General features: G+C 41.5%; 2 protein-coding genes across 3 annotated transcripts in view; one reads left to right on the top strand and one right to left on the bottom strand.

Moving 5' to 3' along the window:
- The window catches only part of LOC308177031 (uncharacterized protein), a 263,641-nt gene that overhangs the window by 24,932 nt on the left and 218,837 nt on the right, over positions 1-19,872 (bottom strand). The window lies entirely within an intron of this gene.
- LOC308177032 (uncharacterized protein) overlaps positions 1-19,872 on the top strand; it is a 136,751-nt gene that overhangs the window by 98,157 nt on the left and 18,722 nt on the right. The window lies entirely within an intron of this gene.

The raw sequence follows: 19,872 nt of genomic DNA, 5'->3' as shown, positions 1-19,872 counted from the left end.
CCATCTCTCCATGGGCTCACACCAGTTTTATATTGCTACACACAGACTGCTGTCACTTGTGGCAAAGCCACTGTAAGAACAATTAAGTGAATGAGGCTTTGGGGTTTTACAGAATGATACACTTTTCACAAATAAACACAGTGCATTTTACCTTAAGATTACTTTTCTCATGGATAAAACCACAATATTTCACATATTCTTCTGAGACTAAATAGCATCGAGGAAAAACTGGACCCCCACAACATATTTCCTTTAATAATCCAGTAAAATTCTAGCATTTTTTTCCACGTTGCATGTAAAGAACAGAAAACATTTCTCATTTCCCTTTGAATTTTATCACTTCACTAATACAAAAGACATGTACTTCTAAGCATGACCTACAAAAGGTCTTTGAATTTTACAGTGCATGGACCAAATTAATTGCTTTTATTAATGATTATGATAAAACCAGAGTTTTACTTCCCACTTCCAAGAACCTATTTCTCTGGGAGCCTTTACAACGTAAACACACGAAGGCCCTGAGGTGAAGACACCCAGTGCTCCTGGCGCTGCAGCCGCAGAGACTGAGGGAGGGAGGGTGGATGCAGAGAGACTCCAAGGTACAAAAGATAAGAACATATCACGGGCCACAGGAGAACAAGGAGCAGAATCCGCTTCTGTGGTCATAATGAACAAACAACTTTCATTGTCAGGGGCAAAACAACCTCCCCACATTCTAACTTGAAACCAATTATGCAGATGGAGGAGATACTCATAGTGTAGTGAGTTCTTTGACAGACAGTCCGTTGAAGCAGACAGAAATCAGTAAGAAGCTACAGCACCAGAGTAGGTTTTGCTTTAGCCCTAAAAAAGTATAGCACCCACCAAAATGTTGATGAAACCTGGAACGTCACTGGGGTGGTGAGCAAAAACTGCAGAAGACCATTTTATTGTCTCAGAAATCCCTCATTAGAAAATGGAGAGAAAGAGGGAGCAGATGATGGAAAGCTTGAACAGCACAAGTTGAACCAAGGAGATAGGAAATTAATTGCTGCATTGACATTAAGTATAGGTGGTTGGACGCTTGTGGGAAGGGTTAAAAGTCTGCATTTACCCTGGATCGCAGTTCAAGGCAGGAGACTTCTATACTGACAGAATGCAGGCTGGAGAGGGAAAGGAAGGCTGATTGATAGGAAAGAATCAAGCAAGTGAAAGTGAATAATAGAGGAGCAGACAGTAATTGTTGAAGGAGATTTGATAAACTGTTTCAGAGCAAGACAAGTAGCAGAGAGTCAAATATTGTGCTGCCACAAAAGCCAAAAGTCAGAAAAAGAAGAGCAAAAGCAATGCTTCTTTTTCCTCTCAGAAAATACCTAACCAGGGCCACGTGAGAGAGAAGAATCAATAGCACTGATTTCAGGTGTGCTAAAAATTACTGCTAAAACATTCAAATTATGCTGCTCAATTAAATTGTTGAAATAGCAGGACATATAATAAAATATTTGAGGCCAGAGCAGCAGATTACGAAATGAACGCCAAGGAAGAATGGGGTTCCTGTACAAGCCTGTTGTGTAGAAGGGCTGAGAAAGTAAAGATTGGGAAGTTTTGAGCAAGAAGTTTTTAAGATACCTAACTGCAGAAATAAAGAGGACTTGGGCAGCCTAGGTTCTGAAAGATGAAGTCAGTAACAGTGCTATTTTTTTTTTAATTAAATGGCTAAAATGTTGTTTGACCTATTGCTTTTTCTCCTTCTCAATCCTCCTCTGAAAAAGAACATGAAGCAAAGAGCTTTCTCTGCAGACTCAGAGGTCTGGACCCACAGTGCACACGCACACACATGTATATTCCCATTGCCAGAGTTTATGTGCTCATGCTCCAGGAGAGCAGACTGTGGGGTTGAGCTGAAAGTCTGCGGTTATGCACGACTGCAAGTTGAGTTTGCATTTGCACTTTACCAATTGCTGGATTGTAGTCTAGAACTGCAGCTGGCCTACAGGTCCAGACATTGTCCTGGTGGGCTGGCACTGAACAAGGATTGCTGAGGCTCCCTTTGAAGGACAACTGCTGGCCCTCCCTACCATGCTGAACTCCCTGTGTCTGCAGATTAGACAAGATCTTAGAGCTGGAATGAACTCAAATGTAAAATAATGCAGTTGGCCCCTTCCCAGAGAAAGCTGAATCCCTTCAAGGCTAGCTTTAAAGCTAAGCATGGTTGTCCTGCTTTCTCCCCCATCACAAATGACTAACTCTGGAAAGGCCCAGATCATATATAGCCCTGGATAATCCCATGCCTTGACAAAGGTACAGCAACACTAGCAAGGATTAAGAAAGAATTGTTTTTCCCTTTAGAGTACAGGTTGTCTTTAAAAGGAGAAAATCAACTGCAAAAAGAATCCCAGGAATGTAATGAAGCAGCACACTGGGAAAGCACAGGATCCTAGCACCTCCCAGCATGTGTGAAACACAAGCAAGTGTAAAAGCAATCGCAGATTAAAGTTTGTCTCTTCTCAGTTTGGCTGGCCTAAGGGAGACAATAGCAGGATTAAAAAGAATAATAATAACAATCAGCCTATGGGAGTAATTTTTAATAAAAATACTCAGCTCAGAAGGAAGTTCTGGCCTGTACCTGTCTATATGCAGTCTCCCAGGAGGGCAGCTGCCGCTGCTCTGTAATCAAAAGGAGCTGTGGTAGGTACGCGGAATACAACATCAGGGCTGTAAGAATATAGGACATGGAGGGTAGCTAGAAGATATGGTCTGAGCCATGAATGCACTGGGTGGGAGTAAAGGCACAGATTACGGATTTCAATGGGGTAAAACTTCAAGTGCATGGGGGGCTGATAAAAGCACTGACACCACATAAACGCTAACAAAGGCAGTGAACTGTGTGGTAAGTATTTTTTTAAGGACTGCTTAATGAACTCTGCTTTTAGATACATCAAGTAAAATATGTAAAATATTCACTAAAGAGCTGAATCTCTGAGAGACCAGGAATAGACGACACTGGGAAAACAGCTGCACCTGAGACTGCAAAACTGCACAAAGGGACAATCAGGTATCCTGCAGCTGCCTTGCTGGGCTGTGGCAGGCTCACACGACAGAAGAACACCGAGTCACCACCAGCTGTATATATGCCACAGTGGGGGGATCATATCGCTTCTGTGTCTCATTTTGCCAATCTAATAATGGATCTAATCATATTTACCTACCTTACAATAGCTCAGTGAAACATAATGGGGTTCTTTGAATTCTTGGACAATATGCCCTATAGAATTGCAAAATTGTGACAGACTCCTTGTCAAAGATCCTACGGTGTTTTATCTACTGCAACTGCCACGTTAACTCACTACCCAGATGAGCTTTGATAAAAATCTCAGTTGTCTGTTGCACATTTGCTTCTAAATCAGTGGTAACCCTGAGTGTTCGTTATTGTGATCAGACACACCATTTCTGTGAGGCTTTTTGAGGAATGCTCAAACAGAACTGCTGCCAGATCACTATGGGCATTTCAAAACAGCAATAGATTTACATCCCCAAAACACATATGAGGAACTAGTGTGACTCCAGGGCTGGTGGGCAAAGGAAACTTAGGTGACACAAATGAACAAGAGCAAAAATGCTCCCAGGCTAAGTATCATATTTAGGGATAGATAGTTCTTTCCCCTATGCAGGAAAAAATTGAGAAACAGTTGTTGGGACAGAACAATATCACAGGTACACATTCATCTTTCTGACTGCTGAACAAATCATGGCAAACACTATCTTGCCTTTTAAACTTTCTTTTTAGTACTCACTTTTTCAAGCATTCAGCCAGCACATGCCAACACCCCCATGGACTTAAACTTCCTTAAAGGAAAATAATGTCAAAGTGGCAGAAACAGGAAAATGTGAGCCTTTGTATACAACTCCTGCAATTCTGTAAGTGGTCTCAATCAGCTTATTCTTTATTCCTCACATAAAGATGGTGAAAGTACAAAGGAAACTTATTTCAACTTTGTTCTAGTAAAAGGATAACCTCCAAGTCTCCAAGCATTTTCTTTGGAGGGATAGGCTCTCCTACTGTGTTAGCCAGAAAGGGGCTGAAAATAGGGACGATTGCACCACTTGCATAAAATTCACCAGAAAAAGAGAAGGAGATTAATCACCTCCTGAGAACAAAGCTGACCCCAGCTCTGGATAAAGAGGGGCCACCAGACAGACAAAGCAGTTGCCTTGAGGACTGAGTTGCCTCCATCAGATGAGATGTAAGCACAGTGGCAGAGCTTAGGGTAGACCAGGAAGGCAACCACCTCAGTGATGACAACCCACCCAAACCCCTACATTTGGGTACATACTGTGACAGCAAAGTCAGTGGTGGTGATGGAGGGGGACACTTTGCTTGGGGTTACATCAACAAGTGAGGTAGAAAAGGCTCTTCAGAGGACTCTGCACAGAAGCTGTTTTCTTCCCGTGTCAAAGTTGCCACTGCCCTCCACTGCAACACGCTTTGAGATAAACTAGCAAAAAGCTCTATTTAAGATAAAGCCAGCAAAGTTTGTTTCAAGTACTCTCAGATCCTGAGAAATCTAAAAAGCCACCTTCCCCAATCTTCAGTGCAGCAAAGCAGGTTAATGTGAAGAGACCTCTGCAAGACAGCACGTACAGCACCGCCGCTTGGTGCACTGGCTGCAAGAGGGCTTTGTCACGGTCCTTAGGAGTCACCCAGCCTCCCTCCTGGGCAATAGTACTGCTCATGGAAATCCTGCTTAGCATGTGCAAAGGGCTGTAGCATCTGGGCCTTGGCCTTCAGCAGAGAGGTTGGCATACAGGATTAAAAATCCTGGCTGGCTGAGCTGACAACACCTGCTACTGCGTCCTGATAAGCTGGGCTACACAAGGACAATTATAAATGTCTCCAAGACATGTTAGAATACATGTTTTAATTTAATCAGAGAGAACAAAAAAGCACATTAATCACTGCTTTCTTAACAGCAAAGATGTCCAGATATTTGCCAAGATATCAGCATTTTTCCGGAATGCTTCAGGTACAAAAGGACAACAACAACAAAAAATTACTGCCTTACAGGCATAGGTACAAGGCCAAATTCCACCTCTTGTTTAGCTGAGCAGTTGCCAGCACAGCCAGCTGGGGGAAGGGAGAAGCCTGGCAAGACTGACGGTAAGGTGAGTGATGAAGGTCTTGAACAATGACCTTTAGCTTTGTAGTAAATGACCAAGTGCTTTGGCACTCTTTGCATGAATATGCCTAACCTCAGAGGATGTTTGCAGTAAATGTTGTCCCTCTGATTCTTCTGTATGGTAAGATGAAAATTAACAAGAAAACATTCACAGAAATGACAATTGAACACTGATGTACCAATCACAGGGCTGATCAAGGAGCTTTCTGATGCATGATGGAATGATCAAGGAGCTCTCTGATGTCAGAGCTGGAACGTGTCCTTTCCCTACCATTCACGGGAGAGAAAAAAGCTATCATCATAATAATTTTATTGCATTCTGTGCTCCACTTTAATCACTAATTGCCCCTTTATAGCAACCACCTTTTTTTTTTTTTTAATGAGACCACCTTCAGGCTTGCTCTTGATTCTGCCGATGAGCTTTTAAAGGGGGAACTGTACCTGCCTATTTACTTTGAGCAGATGCATTTAGGTTGGAAGCTAAACTGTGTACTCAGTGGAAATGTATCAGCAGGCACTGTTGCCCAGTGGCAGCTAGGATGTTGTGCATTAATATATGAGTGTGAAGCATCTTGTCAAGCCTTCAAGAAAATTCAAGAAACAATTAAGAGACCTAAATGCCACAGAAGTAACAAAGCTAAAGAGCCACTTTCCCAGAGGGAACTCTGAGACCTCTATACACCATGCAGAAAGAAGCAAACTCAGCTACTATTTTTAATTTCTAAAAGACATCTCTGAAAGTTGCATTGGCGGGTCCTACAAGAAAGGATCTTTAAGAAAATCTGGTCTCTTATCTCCCAGTGCTAATGTCACTTCTGCTAGCTATAGTGTCACGCTCCTAGCAAGACCTGGATAGCTTGACCACATAAAATAAAGCCAGGTACCTGCAAAAAATGTGCTGAGTTTAACAGTGTAGGCAAGCAGCTAAATGGCTTTTGCTACATTACTCCCTGTAGGAAGTGAACCTCCTCCAACTCAGCTTCTTATGACATGAGGTCTTCTCTCTTCTTATTGTTGCTATTTTTCCCCTTTTAATTTAATGCATGCAGCTGAGTTTGGAGGAGCATAGTAGTGAGTAAAGAGGCGCTAAGCAATAATCATCTTCCCTAACTGTCAAAGGATTGTTTTTGATAATGCAAAATGCAGGCAATTTATTGACAGTGATACACTGCAGAGGGATGATTTTGCTTTACTTTCACAGGCAAAAAAATGTAGACAGAGAAGTTAGACGGATGGACTGGTTTGATCTCAAATGGACAGCGAGCAATAATGATACGTTCAACTGAGAGGCTCAACTGGATCGACAGATGAGAAGGTTTGGCAGTTAGAGATAAGTGATAATGATCTCCATCATGCATTTCTACAGCAACTTTTATTCCTAACCACTCCTAGCATAAGAGGCTCTTTCTTCTTTCCTTCTTACTATAGGTTGCACTTTACATGGGGGGCAGGGAGGAGAGAGCAGCATCAAGGACAGTGACATACCTGTTCAAGGCAGCTATGTAGGAAGAAGTGCTGAGTGGCAAATTAAGGTGCAAGAGGCTGTGCTTTGATAGGCACACTTAGATGCTCTTCCTGAAATCAGGCCTGGGAGAAGTCCAGCTGAAGTCAGTGAGACTGTTCATGTGAGAAATGATGAGAGGGATTAGGTATAGCTGGAACACACTGATAGCATAGCATTTCTGAACCATTTCCTTGAGCCTTGGTGTTGGCTTCCCTTGCTTGGGTGATTTTACAGAATTACTAGAAATGTAAATTCTAACAGGCGCCAGAGCACCCTGTGTCTTCTTCAGGTTGACTTCAGAAATTTAACATGTGGTTTTTGTTATTTTGACCTGAGCCCTTTTAACATGTAGCTCCGAGACGTAAAGAACAACCTCCCCAAGAGTTTATTTGGAGGCACTCCTTTACATGTATCCGGCACATGTGAAGCAGTTGTGTTAGCACTATACAACTTCATCTGACAGGAATTAGAAAACACATTTTCCATTTGAAGCCACAAGGGAATTTACAGAGAGAAAGGGAGGAAATTCATTACAGAAAGTACAAAATCATTTTATCTGTGTTACTTTGGCAATTCAAAACAACCTCAGCTTGCTTAACATATCACCATTTATGATTTTTTTATTTATTCACTCTATAGGATGACAAATGAATGAGCTAAATGATTGACTATTGCTTGGTTATATTTGATCAAAAATGCCACTACTACTTCTATTCCACTTGCTACGAAACTCTGAGGAAAAAAAAATGTAAATGCAAACAGGGGAGGAACGCATTAGAAACACGTTAATACAAAAAGCCTGATGTATATTTTTGAATTTCTTCTCCCATATGATGTTTCACAGGAGGCCGCCTAAATGGGAATTTATTGGGACGATCTCTTGCAAAAGTGCAATCAGATCTCTAGTGACAGTATGTGCTCAGAAGCTTGCTTTCCATCTTGTTTAAAAGACTGCATCTTTAGTAGAACAGAGAAAAACATCACCTATGGAATCAGAGGCAATTCTTCGGCCCAGCTGTTTCTTGGAAGCCACCTATTTGAGTAACCTGGACTAACCCGCCTTGCCTTATGCAAGCTGGCAAAATCACAGTGGAAGGTTGTTGCAGAATGTACAAAAACTACAGGAGAAAACTTTTTTTTTTTTTTTTTTTTAAATTTAAATAAGGGAGTAGAAGAAACGTCCAAGCAGCCCTTTGGTTTCTTTGGCCTTTGTGTCTGCAAAAAGTGTAACTGGTAGCTCATGATATACATCACTGCCTTAGATGAATATCAAATTACTGGAGAGTACAGAACAGTACTTGATCATTTATTGAAGAGCCTTGTAAAACGAATGGGAACTAGCATCCAGAGGCTTTTGCAAGTCATATCAGTATGTCTGGAGGCTGTGCAGTGGTGTGCCAGCTACTGGCTCACTTCATCGATGTGCTGGCACACCTTGACACAGCCTCTAGAGAAAGCAGCTGGTGTCCAGGTTTGTATCTAGGCTTCCTAAGTTGCCAATTAAATATGGAGGTCTGTATTAAAACATAATTACTGAATTTTAGAAGTAGTAAGTAGAGGAATGCTTGTAACAGCCACAGCGAGGAACCAGTGTCCAGGAGTGTCAGAGAGCATCAGAGATATCAGCAGGCTCCTGCCAGTACCTTCTGCTTCAAACCCTTTCTCTGCACTATGTTATAATCTTCTTAAGTTTTAAGCATATGTCTGGGCATGGCAAAGAAGAAAAGAGGTGGGAAGATGTCCTTTATTTTCTGGTTATACCACATGTGAAGCTACAGATCCACACTGTCTTACAGACTTTACTGGGTCAACCAAAATGTTGCTGGTAGATCCACATCAATGTGTTCGAAAGGATTATACTGGTCATTTCCAAACCATGGGTCTCCTGGGTGGAAGAACATGTTACCGGCTCCACTCATTTAGCCTGGAACAGAGTACTTAAGAATAAGGCTTCCTCTGTGCTTTTCTCTTGGATTACCCTGAGGTTAATACCTAAGCACTGTTAATGAGCAGGCTGAGCATTGCAGCTGCAGGAGATATGGGAAGGAAAAGGTCAGACGCTTGCGCTCATAGCAAAAGCATTTGTCACTTGTGGAGCTGAATCTAGAGAGATGCTGCCTTCAAAATTCCTTAATCTCTTTGAGGAGTTCATTACTAAAAGAACTGCTTTCTGCTTCACCAGGAGCTCAGCAATACAGGGGATTTTGTTCTCTTAGCTTTCTGCTTCAGCCTTTCCTTACCGGAAAGTAAAACCCATCTTCCCACCTTTCAAAGATATTAGAAATCTCCTGTTATATTTTTAACTGGCAGCTCATAATCACCCTCCTCTCCCATCACCTGATCCAGTCAGCTTGAAAACTGCATTCTGTCCTGTCATACATCATCTCCTAAACATGGCTGAACTCTCTTGCCTGGGGCTAGGCACCCTGCCAGAAACCTCCAAGAGAAACGGGCATGAGCGCTCCGCCCCTTGAAGCAGGGGGCCTTTGGGCCTGACGGCACTGGCTGTGGTCGGTCGTACAAAGAGAAGAGTGAGAGGATCTCACCGCTGCCTTCAGCTGCCTAATGGCAGGGTGCAGAGAGGCAGAGCCGGACTGTTAGAGGTGCACAAAGGATAGGGTGAGAGGAAGTGAACAAGAGCTGCAATAAGGGAAATTCTAAGCATATGTTAGGGGAAAAAAAAAAAAAGTCACCATCCAGCATTGGAACAACGAGGCTGTGACATCTATTCTAAGAGATGCTCCAATATGGGCTAGAGAGGGCACTGAGCAACCTGACTGAGCCATCCCACCCTAAGCAGGGGATTTGATCGGGCGATTTTCAGAGGTCCCTTCCAACGTACGTTGCTCTAACAGTCCTCTGCTTTGTCAGAAGAGTCAGTATGTTCAGATCGTAGTGGGAAGTCCAGGCATACAGACTGACTGTTCCACCCCAGTCCTAGCTAGTTCACAATACATAACTAGATCCATTACCCTGCTCTCCAGCTACCCACAGGAACAGCCCCGCCAGTACTGAGGGGCTGTGGAGCCTTTCAGAGTTCTTCTGCAGGGGTGACATGATTATGATCATAAGTCTGCAATAATGATGATGGAGCTAACCATAATACTATTTCAAACTGAGGTAAGCTATGGATTTGTATAAAATACGTATCAAATTATTTCTAGATTTTTTAAGTTCAGAGCCGACAGGAGTTTTTTTATTATAATGATTTTGTATTGACATAACAACGACTTTCAGCTAAGCGGTTAGGACTATATATTTCCCTCACGGCCTCCAAAAGCACTGTAAATTGAAATGTACATTAAAAACAGTCAATTTTTGTTTGCTGGTAACAGTGAAGGAGAATTGACTGTATTTTTATTAAAAAAGCTCATATTTTACAGTGACTGGACTACAGTGAAAAGGACCCTTAACAAAGTGCTCATTTAAAATAATAAAAAAAAAATCTCTGTTTGACTAGATACATGGGAGCATCATTTTGCTGAATCAAAGTGTAAAGATGCTTGTTAATGTCTTCACAAAACCAATGACTTGACACAAAGTACAAAGTCCAAAGTACTGGACTGAAGAAAACAAGGACCTGAGTACTCCATCCTGCACAAACCCGAGCCACAAGCATGTCTGCTTGCAGCTGCCCCAGCAAGCATACAAGACAGCCTGTTCCCTCGGCTGTCCTAGTGCCTGGAGAGATCTCTGTTCAGGCTCCTTGGTTCAAACACTACAGCGGGAAGCCATGTTCAAGGAGACCCTGCATGTTCAGTCTTAACATGGTGGTAGAAAAGAACAGAAAACAGGAAAAAGCTGAGATTGGTACTGAAAAAAATCCTCTTGCAAACCTGGACCTTAAAATTTCACTCAGGTAAAGCAAATAAATTGCATCTAAAATCTGTAAAGGATGAATCACAGGACTTGGCCAGCCAGGCCCAAGGGCTGCCTCTTCAGCAAACAAAGACTTCTGTGCAGAAGTGATAGCTGTTAATTAATAAATAGTGCTGTTTTTTCTTTAATAATTACTTATTGATAGACCTGATAATGCACTTTGATAAGTCAGTTTAAATTGGTAATAGCTTTTATCACAGCTGTGAACAAGCACTATCAAGTATACAGTGCCTTTCCTTTTAAGTTGTTTATCTTCAGCTGTTACAGAATTCTCTGCAGAGTTTGTTTGGAATTGCAATGAATTAAACACCTTATTTTTTATTATTATTATTTGTATTATAGTAATGCTTAGAAATCCCACTGTGGGCAAGGGCTTTGCTGTTACGTGAATACAACTCTGAACATAGAAAAGGCTGTGTCCCAGAGAGCTTACCCCTGAGCTTTGTGATTGATTGCTTATACATATTCCTTCCAAATGTTATCTCTGAGCGAGTGTTTTCTGTAATTTATGTCATATTCTATCTCTTGCCTTGTTTTGTGTCTGTATTTTGGGATGCAGTTTGCACAAAGCAGCCAAAAATATAAAGTTGTATTGCACAGGCTAGCAAACAAAGTCCTCAAAGCACCAAGAAGCACTCTCTGGAGAATGAAACTAAATTCAAAGCAGAAGAATAGAAGATTTTCTAACCAAGCCAAATAAGTTGATGAGAGAAAGACCACGGGGAAAAAAAAAAAAAGATAACAAGATCCTTAACCAGTATGCTGGAGCTGATTTGAAAGACTCAAATACTGTCACATAATGTGATCATCTCACTTTGTTTTCTTCAGGAAAAAAAAAAATCAAAACCCAAAGTAGTAAACAGAGCAAGCAGATTGCTGGCCTTGGAGCAGTGAGCCTCCAGAGCACTGATTAAAGGCATCCACCCTCCAACACACACAACTTCTCCAAGAACTAAAGATACAACGAATGCCCTCACAACCTATTAGCCAGCTTTGTATTCTGAACAAGAGAACCCCAGGGCCTGGCCCAGAAAGGTCATGAAATTTTGTAGGCTCAAAGTAGGCCTAATCAAGGTTTTCCCAAAAGAAAATGCAGGAAAACAATGTTTTGTAAGAGAAAAATCTAAAGAAATCACTTAATTCTCCCATCCTTTAAAGTATCCAAGTGCAGCTGTGAATGGTTCATGGATCTGAAGGAGAAAAAAACAAAGCCCAGTTCTGGAGAAAGACAGAGGGGCCTGCGAACACACCAACACCCCTGAATCTTCACTTAAGTGACATAAAAGGGTTGGAATAAATTCTGAATCGTGTCCACTGCTTTCAGTGGCCATGGGAGTACTCTGCCAGTCTAGCCTGCTGTATCCTATATTTTGTTATTCTCAGCAATTTTTTCCATTATTCTTGAAGATGCCACCTTCTCTTTGTTAGAAAGAGAAAAAGGTTTCTTTTATTTTTCTTTGACTGCATATATAACTCTCGCACCAAAATGTCCTCTCACACACATGCTTTCTTGTGAACAGAGAACACCTCTTCAAACACCTCCTAATTTGTCACTGGTGATATATTCTGCAGCTTTTATTAATGAAAAAGTATTAAGGTGGGCTCACTGGGCCAAACAGAACTAGTTAGAAAGCTTGACAAAAAAAAGAAAGTTTTATTTTATCAGAAGAATATATATCAAATGACAAAACCAAGTTCACTACGCACATGTTCTGACATCCCCCCTCCCCCTTTTTAAATATTCAAATACATCCCATAAGGATGATTAGTTGCAAAAGAAAAGCATTTGCTAATGATACATCTTTAAAAACAAAACAAAAACTAGAGCTGCCTGCTTCAAAAAGGCAGTTCATTTTTGGGTTCTGAAAGTAAAAGATTTTAGAAATGTAAAGAATAACTGACAGTTTTATATCCATAATGCATTCCTCCCTAGGCACATTTACAGTCTATATAGTATGTGGTATTTAAAAAATTCCAGAGATATAAAACTAGTGACTTAAATACGAAATCACTCTGAGGCTAATGTAGTTTTTTATCAGTGGTGAGTATCCTACACTGTCTCTTCAACTGTGACCTATGCTTTACTCGTATTCATTTGGTTGTTGTCCAGCCCTGCTTATCATGAATTTGATATTTAAGGTGAAACTCTTTTTCAGACTTTCTACTGCACCATTTATCTTCATAGCACAGATTCTGTTTCCTCTTGACTATTCCACTGACATCTTTGCTCGACTTCGTGTTCTTCCATCAACCCCCCAGGCTATGGCTGCCTGCTTATTTATGCTGTCGGCTTAATTTCTTGATTGATATTCTCACATTCCCCTTGCTACTTACTTATTTACATCGTCTGCTTGTTTCCAAGTCCTGCTTCTTTAAGATCACAACACTATTTTATTTATGGAAGAGAACGACTGTTTTCCACAGCATGTTCTTTATGCTTCTGCCATGACCTTCTACAGTACCAGTTACTCATCCCAAATCTTGCTTGGCTCAATGCTCTGTGCTTTTCAATCCTCTGTGCCTCTCTAAAGGAATTCTCTTCCTGAGGACACTTCACCTGCTGAATCAGTGCATTTTTTTTGTTGTAGTCATTTCTTAACACCTAAGTAGCACTACATTCTCTAGGTAAGTAGAAGATAAAGTCCTTATGCTACATTACTCATGATCTATAGATCTGATTTACCCTTCTTCATGGTAAACCAACAATAGTCCATACAGTCAAAGGATTTACCCTGGGGTAAAACAAATTGGTAAGGAAAAAAGTACCATATGAGCATATGTGGCAGCCTGGTGACAAAAGATACAACATCCCAAGTGGGAAGAGAGAGAAGTGGCTAATCTTGTCTATAATACAAATGTTTTGGAAGGCCTACAAACACATGGAATTAAAATGCTGTCTCAGGAAAGGCAAGAAACAACTGATTTCAGTAGTGTCACAGCTTCCCTGGGTTGTTTGGATGCTGATGGATGAGAGTCAGGGCAGGAATCTCAAAGGATTCTTTAAGATGAGAAAAAGGGTGCGGAGGCTCACTTCAGAGGGTTTCGGAGATTTAAGGGATAATGATATGTGTGTGCGGGCTTAAGTCAGACTTACACTGGACAGACGCTCAGAGAGAGCTTCACCTTGAAAAAGTAGCCAGAAAATGTCCTACCCAAAGAGCACTGCTCCTTTTAGCTATTGCCAGAACATTTTCATTACTCTAGCCAAAGGTTTGTCATGAAAAACGTTGTACCAAGCTCTCGTTGTGTGTAACATGTGGGAATGTGACTGGTTAGGTGAATTCCCAAGTGTTCCATACATCCCATAGAACTTTTCCTTCAGCACTTCAAATACAGCACACTCAGAGTCATGTTTAATTGGTATTTAGCCCTGGCTATAGCCAAGGTTCACTGCCTGGTGCTCCAAGCTCTCCTTAACATGCTGGATACACACAGGTCTGATGTGATTTTTAGAAAGTACTAGTAGAGAGCTTTGAGATGATTACACTGAGCTAAGGTAGGGAAGCTTGCCTTTCTTTTGCAGGTGAAAAACCTGCAATGCTCCTAGAACCCAAAATTCAGCAAACTGACAAAACAGACTAATTTGTGGCCTTATCTAACTGCCTTGCTAAATTTGTTGGCTGTAAAGAAGTTACACAGTTGGTTTTTTTTTTGCTCTGGAGTGAGGAGCAAATTCGAAGTCTGTCCTGCTTTCATACTGCACAGAAGGGGAAAGGAATCAGCAGAGGATATTCATTTAACAAGTGGCAAAGTGGCGATGCCACAGGGGGAAAAAATAAACGCAGCTGAGCCTGCAGCATTACTTAATCTTTCTCCCTCCATTACCTTCAATGAAGATTGAGCCCCAGCCAGCAAAGGAACAGCTGCTGGTGGTTATACGAAATATCATGCCTGAGTCCAGCCTGAGGCTGGGAGATATGTTTGGTTTTCTGCATAGCACCTTTCATAGTTAAAGGTTTGCAAAACTGTCCTCATTGACTCTGCTCCAGGACTCTGCCTCAGTGTTGGTACGGAGTAGGGGAATACTGAAGAGGCATCTGTTTTGATAAAATAGCCGAACTGTAGCCTACTGTGCTGGGTCACCAGCAGCAGGGCTGATAGCACTGTCCTTACTGCACTGAATGCCCTTAGTAGCTGACAGGGAACCTCACTTGAAGCTGTCCTTAAAAATCTGTCCCCTCTGCCTGTGCCACCCCGCTGTGGGCTCTGTAACCACGTCACATTGCATGGCCCAGAATCCTGCTGCCTTCACTGCAGGACTGGAAAAGACTTCCTGGGTTACAACCCACTATTATAGACAAGCATTTAATCACATGGACATAACAATAATAAAAAGACATAAATACTCATTTTTAATTCTCAGTTATATAGCGGCACATCCAAATATAAATCACAATGAAAACTTCAAAGAGAACTAAATTGCTTGATCCAGTGAAATAAATCGGATCCAAAGCAGCCTACTATCCAGCCGCAGAAACACAGTTCACAAGACACTAATTAATACAGGAGCAGAAAGAAAGATTGATGCCAGATTTAAATAGGCTTATCTCAATTCACGGTCTGATCCAAGGTATCTTGAGTTATATCCTTGAATGAAAGAATTAGTAGTGGGTGGTGGAGCATACCCTGCCCTAAGGGAAGGCTGTCCCTCGTTGTTTCAGCTACCATAAAACTTCAGAACACTAAGATTTCAGTGGTCTGGTTTTGCTCGTTTATCCATGAGTTCATCTGCTCGGACAGAACAGAAAGCTTTTTTCTCTCATGCTTTGACATAAAATAAAAATGTTAAAAATCGACAGGAAGATCCAACTATCATGAGCCTGTCAGAATATGGAAAAAGGAGAGGAAAGCGGAGATTAATGGATCCCAGTACCATTTAATGACCTGTTTGGAGGTGGACAGTACAGATACTGTGGCTCCACCCTGGATGTTTTACCATTGCATTTGCAAGAACACGTGACATGGTGGAAGTAGCCTGGCCATCCCCTGCTCCTGTCCCACCCATCTTAGTCTAGGGATCTTACCATTACCCTTCTGCTACAAGTAGCTGGTCCTCTCTCTCTCTCCTCAGGATAAACAGTTTTCAAGTGTCACCGACTACTGACTCCTTAGGAGTAGTAGCTCAGGAATGTTCTTTACTTAAGCAAGGGCTTTTTTAGTTCCTCAGAGTGGCAATACTTTGTTCACACCTCATCTTTAATTCTTGCAGAAGTATTTTCTTTCACTGAGAGAGCTCCCATAGGACCTTCCCTCAGCATGACTAACATGCTTCACTGTACTTCAGCACATTATCCTGTGCTTGCATATTTGCAAGGCAGCCTGGATGTAACAACGAACAGACCCTGGTGCACAGTGTCTGGCCCAACTCGAAGGATGACATGTCCTATTCATCCAAGGAGACATCTATTAAACTTACTATTGTCTACCCTAAGGGGAGAGTAAGTTGTATAGTAGTTAGACCTTCAAGAAATCCTCGAGGCTGGCTGAGATGCAGGCTCTGTGCCCACAGCCTCTGAGCACCTGGTGAATTCTAAAAGAATCACAGACGTAAGTCCTGACTTAAGCGAAGTGATGATGAGCATGTGGGCGTAAGAGCAATACATTCAAGAGACTTAAATGCTTTATAAAAGAAAATCTGTCTTGAAAAGAAAACAACCAGCTGGTTTAGTCAGATGCTTATTAAAACCTCGTGCGTTACCTTTTGACCATGTTTTTTTTTTAAGATCCCATCCTACAAAGTGCTGGCATCTTCTCAGAGGTAATGAATGTTCTTGCCTGACAGTGAAGCCGGAGAAAGGGAGCACTCGGTGACTCTCACAATGAGACTCTGAGAGTGGATGGAGGGATGAGAAAAGCAAAGCCTTAGGCTTGGATGATCAGAAAATCCTGGAGGAGTTCAGATGCTTTTCTGAACCTATTCTGCCTAGAAATCACAAAGGATCCACTTCTCTCATGTGATTCACAATACTGCCCTGGTTTCAGCTGGAAACTGCACTGTATTTCTGCAGATTTTTCTGCTTCTAGCCTAAACCCAAAAATTGCAAGAGCACAATAAACACTCTGTTAAGTCTGACCAAACTTCTCCTAGCCTCAGAAAAAAATATCTATCCTTGCTTTATTAGACCCAATTTGGATCACCCATCTGTTGTCTGAGGGAGTTTGAAAGCTCATGGGTGGAATAAAAAAAAAACACTTTCTATCCTCTTAACTATTCCACTGGCATTTGCTTACTATTTTCCTGCCAACCACGAAGTGTCTGAAGGGGACAGCACCTGAAGCTTTTTGGAACTGGTTTAGTTCGAGCTCTACATAACAAGCAAGTGACAAGTGTATTGTGTATTGTCACGGGCATCTTTCCTCATAAAGGAAAAAAGGCATGTAGGTATGGGCTTTTTTCCCCATTCCTCTTTATTATTTTTCCTTTGTTCCGTTGCTTATCTATTCCTTTTTAATGCACAAGATAATACAATTCCTATTCTCCTGGCTTGTGATGTTCAATGCATTTTGACATATGATGCTGGTTGATGAAATTGGAGGAGAAAAGCTGCATGATGATTTAAAGTGTTATTTTCATGATTGTGCCACTCTTGAATATGGCACAAAGGCAAACATGACACATGAGCCTCCTGAAGAAAATAATCAGGATGACAGAACGTTAAATTAAAAATTAGACTGTCCTGGTTAAACCAGGATGTCTGGACATCTAACCTTATAGGATTATATCTAACATCCTTTTACCAGCGACAGTTAATGCTTGAAGGGATTTTATTCTCATGTAATCCCTGCATTGCTTTCAAATCTGCTTGTTTGGGGAGATATAATTAAAACTTATTATTCCTCCCTTCTCTGCCAACCAACTGTCAGAGAGCAGGAACAGAGGAAACAAGATTTCTTTACCAGTGAAAAACCTTGTTATTTTAAAACTGAAGCCTTATATATCTATTTAATTTCAAATCAAAGGATCAGTACCGCCCTTTCCACTGGCAAAACGTAGTGGACATGACAGGCACTGATATCAAACTTCCTTTAAGAAAAAAAACGTTGGCAGATCATTGGAGAAATCAGAGTTTTAGAAACGATCTTTCTCCTCCTCCTTTCTTTTGTTCTGCATCTTAGAATATATCAGCTGGCTTTTGCATATGATGCAGTAAAATGACTAGATGATTACTTTTGTTCATACTATTTTACCTGTTTCGTGTATTCAGTACAAAAGAAGAATAAAAGAGAATTATATATAGTATTCGCATGTCACTGGATAAAAGTGGAAACCCCACATAAAATTGAGGAGGAACACCCTAGTGTACATATGTATTAGCAAAGCAGTGCTGTTTAGATCCCTGAAGGAGTTTTGGAGTTTTGACAACTTAAACCCAGGGATCCAGGACTTTTTCATTGCGGATACACTCTCTCATGTCAGTTCAGGTTCATCTTACTATCTCCAATCCAGGATACGAAGGATGGCATCTCTGCCAATTACAGTGAGCACAGAGAACCTGCGAGGAAAGCTTTAGACACCATGTGGCCAGAAGAAATTAAAGCTTTGCTTTTATATTTTACTGGCATTTAAATAAACTGATAAAGGCAAAACTCAGATACTGGAGGGTAAAGGGTAGCTAGAAAATTTCCAGTGACTATTAGCTGTATTAGAGCAAGCAGACTTTAATTCCTCCTCTTCACAGACATTTGTATTCTCATTGAAGACACTGAAGCAAACAAACTTCTCCTTCCCTTCCACTCCCCTCCCACCCACCCATCCTTGCCTAGCACACGACTGGCTCTTTCACCCGATATCCAGAAGCAGACTGAGCACACATTAAGCTCTTCTCCTGCCCTGGGACAACAGCATACTAATAGACTTCCCCCATGCTAGCCCCCAGCCATTTACCTAAGATGCTGTTTTTGACTTCCTTGGTAAATTGCCACAGCAGCTGTGGCTTTATATTACTGTGACACATTTTCCCCCAATTCAACAGGCTAACACTTTCTACATAAAACTGTTTTGTTGTGGTTAGCTGAATCACCTCTTGTCTCACGGAGCACTCACAGCCTTGTCATTAGTGTGATATTGATATTGTCCCCATCCCTGGTGGACAGGCAACGCATGAATAACCCTGCCCACAGTCCTCACCTCTTTCCGAGTCACCAGGACCTTCGGTTACAGGTCTGAGCCACACTCACAGCCGTATGCAAAAATGTATGGAAATTTATGGAGACAAATCAGATCAGTTTCCATGTGCTGAGACACTTCTCCAGTATGGCCGCAGCCACCAAACTCTGTCCAGCAGGATCCCAGCCACAGGGAGCATTCTGTGCTGCCTGCTCTGCCTGTAGGCAGCTCTAATCCCACTGTTTTGGTGCGGCGGGTGCCTTGGGGAGGCCTCGCTTCCCTAGGAGAGGAAACGGCAGCCTGCCTGTAGTCATTTTTTAGCAGATTTCAAAGGACAAGCCAGTCAATTCTTCTAGGAAGAAATCCACAGTAGTAAATGATCCTATTAAGTTTGGTGTGCAAGTCCTGAAGCTGAGCTGAAAAAAAAGAGTGATTTAATAAATGAGGGTAGTTTGAAGACACACTCGTAGCCACTAAAGGTCAGCCATTGCAACAGTTACCATATGGCATAATGTGCAGGTGGGAGGCACGAGGGAAAATGCAGGCTCCCAGTTATCACTGTGCGGTACTTGGCAGATGATGGGCTTTCAGTGGTGACACTGTATACATCACTGAGCAGATTCTGCAGTTAGACCGTAGCAACCTTCATTCAATCAATGAGGTCGCAGCAGTGTCAACACCAAGGAACTATAGTTTCTTGTTTTCCTCAGATGAGAATTTCTCAACAACAAAAGAATAAAAATACCCGAACCAATCTTCCTTGCAAAAGTGTGGGTGTGATTATCACATGGTGTATGTCACTCCATGCAGCCCCATGATAATTGATGGGGCTGTATTCATTTAAAACCAGCTTGGATCTGATATATAAACATCTAGCATTCCCTTTAGCAGTCAAAATTAACAAGATCTTGTATTTTTTGAAAGCCATGACTGAATATATACATATTTTTTTAAAGAAAACTATTGCTTATGTAAATAAAGAAATTCCCAAGGAAGTAAACTTTCTGACAGCTCTTGGTTCAAAGAAAGAAAACAGGTATCTTTATATTTACCTGAGAAACCCCCTAACTAGTGATTCTCAGTCACCCAGAGGTGGCTGATTGAAATACTGCATCATGCTTGTGTGGCAGCTTTGCTGCAGCCCATTTTTACAAGGTAAAAGAATGCATTATTTTGCAAAAATGCAGTAATTAGATCAGTTTTTAAAGTCATTTTAAGGCTAAACT

Source organism: Anser brachyrhynchus (genome assembly GCF_964034855.1).
Source record: "Anser brachyrhynchus genome assembly, chromosome: 13".
In the NCBI taxonomy this organism is placed as follows: Eukaryota; Metazoa; Chordata; class Aves; order Anseriformes; family Anatidae; genus Anser; species Anser brachyrhynchus.
This window is presented reverse-complemented; position numbering and strand designations above follow the sequence as displayed.